The sequence below is a fragment of the Cervus canadensis genome, chromosome 16 (genome assembly GCF_019320065.1).
Source record: "Cervus canadensis isolate Bull #8, Minnesota chromosome 16, ASM1932006v1, whole genome shotgun sequence".
In the NCBI taxonomy this organism is placed as follows: domain Eukaryota; kingdom Metazoa; phylum Chordata; class Mammalia; order Artiodactyla; family Cervidae; genus Cervus; species Cervus canadensis.
The window spans coordinates 27,602,355-27,614,175 of record NC_057401.1 but is presented as its reverse complement, the minus strand read 5'-3'; the positions used below and the strand labels follow the sequence as shown (position 1 = coordinate 27,614,175).

General features: G+C 35.8%; 1 pseudogene; it reads left to right on the top strand.

Annotated features, from left to right (window-relative positions):
- Positions 1-3,279: 3,279 nt before the first annotated feature.
- On the top strand, positions 3,280-4,189 carry LOC122454630 (annotated as a pseudogene).
- The last annotated feature ends 7,632 nt before the right edge of the window (positions 4,190-11,821 follow it).

Sequence of the window (11,821 nt, the reverse complement as noted above, 5' to 3'; positions counted from 1 at the left end):
TCTTTCATTTCTTAATTTTTGAAAGAAATATTAAGAAAAAATAAATTATTTTATAATTTAAAGTTGTTAAAATTAGTTGACTCCACTTTAATTAGAAGAAAACAATAGACATTAAAGAGAAAAACATAAGTTCAGGTCAAATTAAAATGTTTAAAGGAAAACTACAAGCATTTGCAAATAAGAAGAAGAGAATTTGCAACCAATTAAAAAATAATGAAAGCTAGATATTTTAGAAGATTCTAAAGATAAAACAAAAAATAAAAGAAAGATGGAATTTAATATTACAAAAATAATGAGTTATGATCAGAAGAGTAAGTAAGATTTGTGGGGAAAAATTAAAAGATAAGATAAAATAGTGTTTAAGATTTAAAACTTTTAAAAACTAATAAAATATAAAAGATGGTTGATATTAAAATGTAAAAACATACCAATTTAAAAACCAAATATTTTAAAGTCAAAAAATTAAAAAATGTTATTATCAAAATCTGCTCTTATTTTAGATGAATGATAGATTATAATTAAGTAGTTGGACAGACAGACATATATAATTATATTTACAGAGCCTAACTTTTAAGATGATTATTTTCACATTAAAATTACAAATTAAAGTCAAAAGAAATTTCTAGTTTAGGTCTATCTTCCTCCTAGGCAGCAGTAGAGAAAGGGAATTTTCTACTTAAACCTTCAATTAATGTCCTCTATTAATTCCAGCTCACATTCTAGGTCATGAGAACTTATTATACTCCTCTGTTCAGTCCCAGATACTATGGTGTTCAGGTTTCCTAGAATAAACAACCTCTTACTACAAAGTTCAGTTCAGTCGCTCAGTCGTGTCTGATTCTTTGTGACCCCATGGACTGCAGCACGCCAGGCCTCCCTGTCCATCACCAGCTCCCAGAGTTTCCTCAAACTCATGTCCATTGAGTCGGTGATGCCATCTAACCATCTCATACTCTGTCGTCCTCTTCTCCTCGCGCCTTCAATCTTTCCCAGCGTCAGGGTCTTTTCAAATGAGTCAGTTCTTCGCATCAGGTGGCCAAAGTGCCAGGCAGCTAAACCCAGTTATGCTTCTTATAATCTGAAGTCATTTAGAAATAGCAGAAATAGCACCACTGATAATAAGCTGAGGACACTGGCAACGTAAAAAATTTACTCTCTATTCTGTTCACCACGCTTCTCCCTTTACCCATTCCTCAAGACATGTGGAAATCTGGGTAGAAATAAACTCTCAAATTCAAAGCCACTTCCAAAGGTCATCAGTCAGCATCTGTGTTATTTCTTCTATGGCAGGAACTCAGTCTTATATACCAATCATATTCACATGAGAGAGACTGTGTTGCTGCAAATTCAGTACATAACTGCAAATTGACTATTTTTTTTTAATTTAATTTAATTTTATTTTTTTTATTAGTTGGAGGCTAATTACTTCACAACATTTCAGTGGGTTTTGTCATACATTGATATGAATCAGCCATAGATTTACACGTATTCCCCATCCCGATCCCCCCTCCCACCTCCCTCTCCACCCGATTCCTCTGGGTCTTGACTATTTTTATTTAGTTTAACCAATGATTTGCTTACATGTTAAAAATGAATTTAATGTCTACTTACAGAGTAGTATAGTTTACATGGAACTCCAGTCCACAAACATTACAAATATAATATTCAAATTATTTAAAGAGTTGAAAACTATAAAAAGTCTACATGACAACACCTAAAATTGTGTTATGAAAAATAATTCCATACGAAAAGATGCTCCTCATCATATGGCAACAGGGAAATGCAAATTAAAACAAAAATGAGATACCACTTCAGTTCAGTTCAGTTCAGTCTCTCAGTCATGTCCGACTCTTTGTGACCCCATGGACTACAACATGCCAGGCTTCCCTGTCCATTAAAACTCCCAGAGCTTGCTCAAACTCATGTCCATTGAGTCAGCGATGCCATCCAACCATCTCATCTTCTATAATCCCCTTCTTCTCCTGACTTCACTGCTTGGCAATTTGATCTCTCGTTCCTCTGCCTTTTCTAAATCCAGCTTGTACATCTGGAAGTTCTCGGTTCATGTTCTGTTGAAACCTGGCTTGGAGAATTTTGAGCATTACTTTGCTAGCGTGTGAGAGGAGTACAGTTGTACGGTAGTTTGAGCATTCTTTGGCATTGCCTCTCTTTGGGATTTGAATGAAAACTGACCTTTTCCAGTCCTGTGGCCACTGCTGAGTTTTCCAAATTGGCTGACATATTGAGTGCAGCACTTTCACAACATCATCTTTTAGGATTTTAAATAGCTCAACTGGAATTCCATCACCTCCACTAGCTTTGTTCAAAGCGATACTTCTTAAGGCCCACTTGACTTTGCACTCCAGGGTGTCTGGCTCTAGATGAGTATCACACCATCAGTTACACATCTATTAAAATGGCAAATCCAGAATACTTACAATGCCAAATGCTGGTAAGGATGTGAGCAAAAAAATCATACATTGCTGGTGGGAATTCAAAATGGTATAGCCACTTCAGAAGACAATTTGACCGTTTCTTACAAAACTAAACATACTTTTACTATATGATCCAGCAGTTGTGTTCCAAAGGAGCTGAAAACTTATATCCACACAAAAACTTGCATGCAGATGTTTATAGCTGCTTTCTTTATTCATAAGTGCCAAAATTTAGAAGCAAGCAAGATGTCCTTCAGTAGGTGAACGGATAGATAAACTCTGGTACATCCAGATTATGGAATATTACTTAATGCTAAAAGGAAATGAGCCATCAAGCCACGAAAAGACAAAGAAGAAACTTAAATGCATATTATTAAGTGAAAGAAGTCAACCTGAGAAGGTTAACTACTGTAGGATCCTAACCTTATGACATTCTAGACAAAACTATAGAGACAACGGAGAAGTCAGTGGTCACCAGGAATAGGGGGCAACCTAGATAAATAGGCAGAGCATAGAATTTCAACGTAGTAAAAATACTCTGTATGATATTATAATGATGCATCCACGTCGCTGAACATTTGTCTAAACCCAATGAATGCACAACACCAAGAATGTCCTGATGTAAACTAAGGACTTTGGGTGATTACAATATGCCATTGTGGTTCGTTTTTGTTTAAAAAAATATAACACTCTGATGAATGATGTTGATAATGGGGAAAGCTATGCATGTATGAGAGCTGGGGATATATGGAAATCTCTGTACTCTCCTGTCAATTTTATTGTAAACCTAAAACTTCTCTTAAACATGTAGGTCCCTGACAGGCGGGAGTTCTTTACGGGCGTCATGGGAGGGCTCTGGCATCTTGCTTGGAGGCGTGTCGTTTTCTGCGGGTGGCCTTGGAACCACCTTAGGAACCAACCTGGGCTGCGGAGAGGGTAGGGCCGTGTCTCGGGCCGGGGAGGAGCGGGACGGCGGATACTGAGAAGGGGCTGAGGCGGCTCTGGACATCGAGGAGCCCGGGCATAGCGGTGCAGCTGCCTCGGCGCCCGAAGAGCACTAACCCCTACACGCGCTCGCAGGAGGAGAATTGGCGGCGGTGGAACAAGACAGTCCTCACATGTGTGGTCGCAGCGGCGGTGGGCTTGCTGGGGGGCGTCCTGCGCCGCCGGGCCCCTTTACTGGCTCTACTGCCAGACGACTGGACTTGGAGGCTCAGCAGTAGCAGGTCATTCAACAGACCAGATTGAAAACATGGTCCCCGTTAAGGATCGCATCATTCAAGTCACGTTTAATGCAGATGTGCATGCAAGTCTCCAGTGGAACTTTAGACCTCAGCAAACAGAAATATATGTAGTGCCATGAGAGACAGCACTGTCATTTCATAAAACTAAGAATCCTACTGACAAACCAGTAATGGGAATTTCTACATACAATGTTGTACCATTTGAAGCTGGACAGTATTTCAATAAAATACAGTGCTTCTGCTTTGAAGAACCAAGGCTTAATCCACAAGAGGAAGTAAATATGCCAGTATTTTTCTACATTGATCCTGAATTTGCTGAAGATTCAAGAATGGTGACTGTTGATCTCATCACTCTTTCTTACACTTTTTTTTGAAGCAAAGGAGGGGCATAAATTGCCAGTCCCAGGCTGTAATTCAAATCACCAAGTCCTGCTTCAAATTTGTGATTTTTGAAAAATCATGTACCTTGTCTTCTCAGAGAAGTATTTACCAGAATGTGAAGCCTTCTGTTTTAAATGTTATGTACTGATGGCTCTTTTCTTCCCAACTCATTTATCCTACTTAGAATGTATGACTGTTCAAAACCATGTATGTTGGCAGAAACTTGGGGGTTCAGCTCCCCTTTTAGATTATCAGCACTTCATACTTGTAGCAATGAAATTTTATTATTATTTCTCAAATAGTTGTATATTTCATTACAAACAGTCACTATTTTAAAAGCTCAAAATGAAAGAGGAATCACAGAGTCCTAACAGCTTGCCCAAAGACTACATTTTGATTTCAAATCTGACTGTATTTTCCCTTTAAGATCTAGGGCTATTTTACATACAGAGTATTAAATAAGTACTTTGAAATTCTGGTATCATGAAATTTAAATAAAATGCATTAAGTATATCTGGTAGGCTTCCAGCATTTCTTGTGATAATTCCAAGTCCCCAGATTTTAAATCGTTAAGTGGGATTGTGAAGATTACTAATATCAGAAGTTCTTCTGGAAAAAAAAAAGTTATTGAACTGTTTTAATAGTAATTCATTTGTCATTATAATTTATGACAAAGGAAACTACAAGTTATTCTGAATGTTTTCCAAAAGACTTTCTTCAAAAAAGACAAAAAGGACCATTTAGTGTTATAAAGAATTGTATTTAAAGGCAACCAATGTAGAATTCAGTGACCTCTTGAGGGTACCTGAAATACAGTTGAACTACAATCATCAAAGCTTTCACAACTCATAATTCTAAATAAGAGTGTTATTTATAAAGAAGTGCAAATTGACTTTTACATTCAACTTTAGTTAAATAAAGGCACTCAAGTATTCTTCCTGGATAAAAAAAATGTAATGATACATATACATATAGTTCAAAATGCAATATAAAATAATTACAGCCTGTTGCTACAAAAAATAAAGGCAAAAACAATATATGAATTAATTTGGCATTCAATAATACATAAAAATTAGTCACAATCACTGCATCAAATAATCTATATACATCAAAGTGTAGATGGTATTTCATGATTTTTAGACTACTCAAATTTTAATTTACTAGAATTAAAATAATTCTGCAATTAGGTCATAGATATCCCATTTGTATTCCCTGGCCAAATTTTTCTCCTTCTTTCCCTGTGGGTCTTCAGTTGTGTTCTGCCCTTGGAGAAGCACCCCACAAGGCAGAAGATGAGGATTTAACTGATTAAACCCTGTCAAAGATTAAGAGTCTCTGTATGTTCCAATTATGTCAAAATCCACTGGATCTAAGAGCTAAAAATAACACTGTCTCTCCTTGTCACTTGGGTTTTCCAATATTAGCACAAACAGACTTTAAAAAATAATCATTTGTGTTAGTAACTTGCTATTGATGTTTTATATATACATATACACATACATGTGTGTGTATACATATATGTGTGTGTATGTACACATAAAATAACCTTTATATATACATACACACAAAATAAACCCTATCCTGGATAAGAGGAATAAAGACCTCCAAAATGTTACTTTGGGTCTTCAAAAAATTGCTCAGAAATTTAGTAGGTAATGTAAATGTACAAAAAATGTACAATGTTTTTAAATGAACACAAGAATGTTGACTTAATGTGTTAACAAATTCATTTTAAAAATAACTGCAATAGGATTGATGGACTATATCTGAGGGAATTGTAAGAACTATTCTAAATCTAGAGCTATGTTCCAAGAAGATGAAATTAGCTCACCCATTTATTTCTCCTGCCTTAAAAAAATCTCACTGAAATATCCAAAGAAATTTTTTTTTAAATTAAAGAAAACTGATGGTGCTAATGAAAGATATAAAGGACACCATTGATACACCGAAGCACCAAGGAATTTCTAGAACAGATACACAAAAAGAGATCAAATTGATGGTATAAAACAATCATTGCTGGGCACACAACATATGGCTTCATAAGCAAGAAGGGTCCACATGGGAAATAAATAGAAATGTTCAATAATTGTCAAGCTCAGAAATGTTGGAGCTGAGATACCGGAGCCATGGGTGATAAGTGTAGATAACTGAAGGACTTGCAAAATCCTGATAATGTCCAGAATGAATTTATACTGGACATTTTTCTTAACATGGGTGGTAGGGTCCTGAAATAGCCAAGATAATAAGGGAATAATATCCTACTTAGATTTGGGCAGGCTCAAGAAATAAAAAAGTACATCCTTCACAGTATAGTAGTTAACTTCCCATGTCACCATGATATTTGCATCCCTAATTTTCATTGGCACTAAAGGCTCTAAGGAGACACTGCCACAACTAAAATCCCAATAGATGCTGGAGGATAAATGGGTTCAAGCAGAACATGGATTGGGAGTGAGTGAGAGTGATGAAAAGATCTTGATGGATCTTCCAGGTGAATACTCATTAGCAACCAAAGGTACCAATCTGAAAAATGTCTGTGGACCAGGAAGGAAGGCTCAGAGTCAGTTCAGTGCCCACTTGGTATATGTAGAACTTGCTCACAAATTTCCACAACATGTTTACATTTCAAGAGGGACCCTCAGAAGATAAAAAAAAAAAAAAATACTGTAAGCACCCCCACCTCCTGCCTCTGGCAACCACTAACCTAAAGTGACTAAAGGGAATCAAAATGTATAATACAAATTTCCAGTTATAAAATAAATAAGTCATGGGAGAATAATGTACAGCATTGTTGCTATCATTAATAATATTGTATTGCATATTTGAAAGTTACTAAGGGTAGATTACAAAATTCTCATGATAAAAATTTTGTAACTACACATAGTGACAAATATTGACTATATTGATTATACTTATTATGGTAAACATTTTGTAATACATGTGAAAATTGAATCATTATGTCATACACCTGAAACTAATATAATGTTATATGTCAATCACATATCAATAAAAATTGCAGAGAGAACTCACTTTAGTTATTTATATGTGTCAATACAAACTTTAATTAAATGCAAACAAAATTGTTCTAACTTTTAAAGTACAGGCTTAAAAAAATCTAGCTATATTGTCAATGAGATTTAAGAGAATATGACATCAATTAAACCATAATATTTTGTTCTTAAAAAAAGGAGGGCTGGATAGCAAGGAACACAATTGTCCAATCAGGAGGTAAAGAGTACGCTTAGTTTTGTAAGAACTCACAACCTGTTTTCTAAAGTAGCTGCAACATTTTGCATTCCTACCAGCAATGAATGAGAGCTCTTGCTTCACATCCTTTCACATTTGGTGCTGTCATTGTTTCAATTCTAGCCCTTTTAATAGGTGTGTACTGGTTTCTCATTGCTGTTTTGATTTTCTAGTGGCATATGATGTGAAGTATCTTTACATATACTTATTTGGTTTTTGTATATTTTCTGGTGAATTGTCTGTTTTGATCTTCGTTCATTTTTTAACTTGTTTGATTTTTTATTGTTGAGTTTTTAAGAGTTGTATGTTTATTTTGGATATAATTTTTTAAATCCGGCAACTGTTTTACAAATATTGTCTCCTCATCTGTGGCTTGTCATTCTCATTCATAGAGCATAAGTTTTTAATTTACCCAAATAAATTTAAAACTTATGTAAACTGTAATGGTCTTTATCTTTCTGGCTTACTTCACTCTCTATAATGGGCTCCAGTTTCATCCATCTCAATAGAACTGATTCAAATGTATTCTTTTTAATGGCTGAGTAATATTCCATGGTGTATATGTACCACAGTTTCCTTATCCATTCGTCTGCTGATGGGCATCTAGGTTGCTTCCATGTCCTGGCTATTATAAACAGTGCTGCGATGAACATTGGGGTGCACGTGTCTCTTTCAGATCTGGTTTCCTCAGTGTGTATGCCCAGGAGTGGGATTGCTGGGTCATGTGGCAGTTCTATTTCCAGTTTTTTAAGGAATCTCGACACTGTTCTCCATAGCGGCTGTACTAGTTTGCATTCCCACCAATAGTGTAAGAGGGTTCCCTTTTCTCCACACCCTCTCCAGCATTTATTGCTTGGAGACTTTTGGATAGCAGCCATCCTGACTGGCGTGTAATGGTACCTCATTGTGGTTTTGATTTGCATTTCTCTGATAATGAGTGATGTTGAGCATCTTTTCATGTGTTTGTTAGCCATCTGTATGTCTTCTTTGGAGAAATGTAAAAAAAAAAAAATCCAAATTTAACTAAAAAAAAACCATGTAAAAAAAAAGACGTGTTTATACAAATTTCTTCATAATTGTTAAACTTAGAAGCAACAAAGATGTTCTTTAATAAGTGAATGGAATTTAAAAAAAAACTGTAGAGCTTCCATAAAAAAGTATTACTTAGCAATAAAAAAGAAATAAGATATTTCATTACAAAAAGACGTAGAAGAATCTCAAAAACATGTTGCTAAGTGAAAAAAGTCAACCTGAAAAGACTACACCATATTTCAAAGTATCCTGAAAAAATCAGAGCTATGGAGAAAGTAAAATGATCAGTGTGTTGCCAGGGGCTCAAGATTAGTGGTGGGAGGGATGAAAAGGAGGGATAAAGAGGAGGAGCATAGGAGGTTTTAAGAGAGTGAAACTATTCTGATACAATAGTGGTGGATATACATCATTATGCATTTGCTAAAACCCACAGAATGTACAAGACAAAGAGGACAGTTTACATTAGGGTAAACTAATGTGGACTTTAGTTAATAATAACGTACTTATATTGGTACATCAATTATAACAAATGTACCACACCAATACAGACAGCAAATACAGGAGGAAATGGCAATCCGTTCCAGTATTCTTGCCTGGAATATCCCGTGGACAGAAGAGCCTAGTGGTCAATGGCCCATTGGGTTGCAAAGAGTCAGAAATGGCTTAGTGACTGAAGAAAGACAACAAACGCAGATGAAAATGACAGGAGAGACTGTGGAGGGGAGGGACTACATAGGCACTCCTTGCACTTTCCAAAGGACCTTCCTGTAAACTTAAAACTTCTCTGAAAATGTAAAACTTATTAATTTTGAAAATGTGTAGTCTGTCATATAAGAAGAACAAAAGTAGCTTTAAAAAAGAATAACACATATTGTTAATAGAGATTAGAATTGTTCAGTCGCCCAGTCATGTCTGACTTTCTGTGACCCCATGGACTGCAGCACACCAGGACTCCCTGTCCCTCACCATCTCCCAAAGTTTGCCCACGCTCATGTCTATTGCATCAGTGATGCCATGCAGCCATCTCATCCTTTGATGCCCTCTCCTCCTTCTGCCCTCAATCTTCCCATCATCAAGGACTTTTCCAGCTTCAGCTTCAGCATCAGTCCTTCCAATGAGTATTCAAGGTTGATTTCCCTTAAGATTCACTGGTTTCATCTCCTTGCTGTCCAAAGGACTCTCAGGAGTCTTCTCCAACACCACTGTTCGAAGGCATCAATTCGAATAGATTAGAATACACCCAACATAAAATCAAGATGTTGTTTAGGACGTGAACTCAGACTGTTAAGAGTAACAGGAAAAAGATATTTTAAAAAACCATAATATCTCTGTTGAAGTATAATTTACATAGTTTAACATTCACCCATTTTAAATGAATAGTTCAGTGATTTTTTTTTAATAAATTTATAGAGTTGTATAATAGCTACCAGAATTTAATTTTTAAAACATTTCTATGTAGCCCAAAAAATACCCTCATGACACTTTATAGTTAATCTCAGTTTTCAGTCTTGGCCCAAAGCAATCACTGATGTGTTTTTTGTCTCTATATATTTGAATATTTGAATATTGAATGATGGAGTCATTCAATATATAGCCTTTTCTGTCTGTTCTGTTTCATTCAATATAATGTCTTTGAGCTTCATCTATGTTACTGCATATGTCAGTAATTGTTCCTACCGACTTCTGAGTAGTATTCTATTCTCTCTCTCTTTCTATATATATAGATAGATATAGATATAGATATATATTTACACACACAAACTTCATTTTGCTTACCCATTTCATAGTTGATGGATTTTGGATTCTTCACTTAGCACTGTTATGAATAATGATAGCATGAATATTCACAAACAGTTCTCTTTGTAAACATTTATGTTTTAGTTTTTTGAATAGATACTTAGAAGTGTAATTGCTGAATTTTATGTTAAATATACATTTAACTTTCTAAGAAACTATCAAACTGTCTTCTAAAGTGGATTAAACATTTCACATTTCTACCAAAAGAATATAAAGTTTCCATTTTCCCCCATATCTTTGCCTTCATTTGTTATTATTAATCTTTTGGCTTATATTCTTTCTAGTTGGTATATCATAACATCTCATTGCAGTTAGAAATGGAAAACTTGAGAGAAAAATATAAAAAGAAAGAAAAAAAAAACAAAGAGATGCAAAAACAGGTGACAGGATTTTCAGAAAAGGAAATTGAACATAGTGAAGAAAGAATAACAAAGATGTGGTTTCAGTGAAAAATACTGAATAAAGATATATACCCAGATGTACTTTTGGTGACCTTTACAAACTCCAGTGAGAAATAAAAAAAAATCACGCCTATTTCTATACAAATATTTTACCTGAAATAAAGATAATCAGATTAATATCAGTCTTATTACTTACCATGCTAAATTCTAGGAGACAACATAGTAGCATTTGCCATATTGAAAGCAGATGACTTTGAACTTAGATAACCAGCCCAACTAAGGAAGAACTAAAGAGCCTCTTGATGAAAATGAAAGAGGAGAGTGAAAAAGTTGGCTTAAAGCTCAACATTCAGAAAACTAAGATCATGGCATCTGGTCCCATCACTTCATGGGAAATAGATGGGGAAACAGTGGAAACAGTGGCTGACTTTATTTTTCTGGGCTCCAAAATCACTGCAGATGGGGTGATTGCAGCCATGAAATTAAATGACGCTTACTTCTTGGAAGGAAAGCTATGACCAACATAGACAGCTTATTAAAAAGCAGAGACATTACTCTGTCAACAAAGGTCCATCTAGTCAAGGCTACAGTTTTTCCAGTGGTCATGTATGGATGTGAGAGTTGGACTATAAAGAAAGCTGAGTGCCGAAGAATTGATGCTTTTGAACTGTGGTGTTGGAGAAGACTCTTGAGAGTCGCTTGGACTTCAAGGAGATCCAACCAGTCCATCCTAAAGGAAATCAGTCCAGGATGTTCATTGGAAGGACTGATGTTGAAGCTGAAACTCCAATACTTTGGCCACCTGATGCGAAGAGCTGACTCATTTGAAAAGACCCTGATGCTGGGGAAGATTGAAGGCAGGAGGAGAAGGGGATGACAGAGGCTGAGATGGTTAGATGGCATCACCGACTCAATGGACATGGGTTTGGGTGGACTTCCGGAGTTGGTGATGGACAGGGAGGCCTGGTGTGCTGCGGTTCATGGGGTCGCAAAGAGTCAGACACAACTAAGTGACTGAACCGAACCAGCCCAACTACCATTCCCCCCAAAAAGGCAAAAGAAAATACCAGTCAACTTGCTTGGGAAGAAATAGGGAAAATATTATAGCTAAATTAAAACATAAATATCAAAGTCAGAATATAAGAATCAAGAAATAGTAGCAAGGCATAAATGTCATAAACAAATGATTGCAATATTATATAATACTGCTACACAGATAAGTGTTCTGAGAACACAAAGGAGAGACATTTCAACAGTGAATATATAAAAGTGGTCACAATATGTG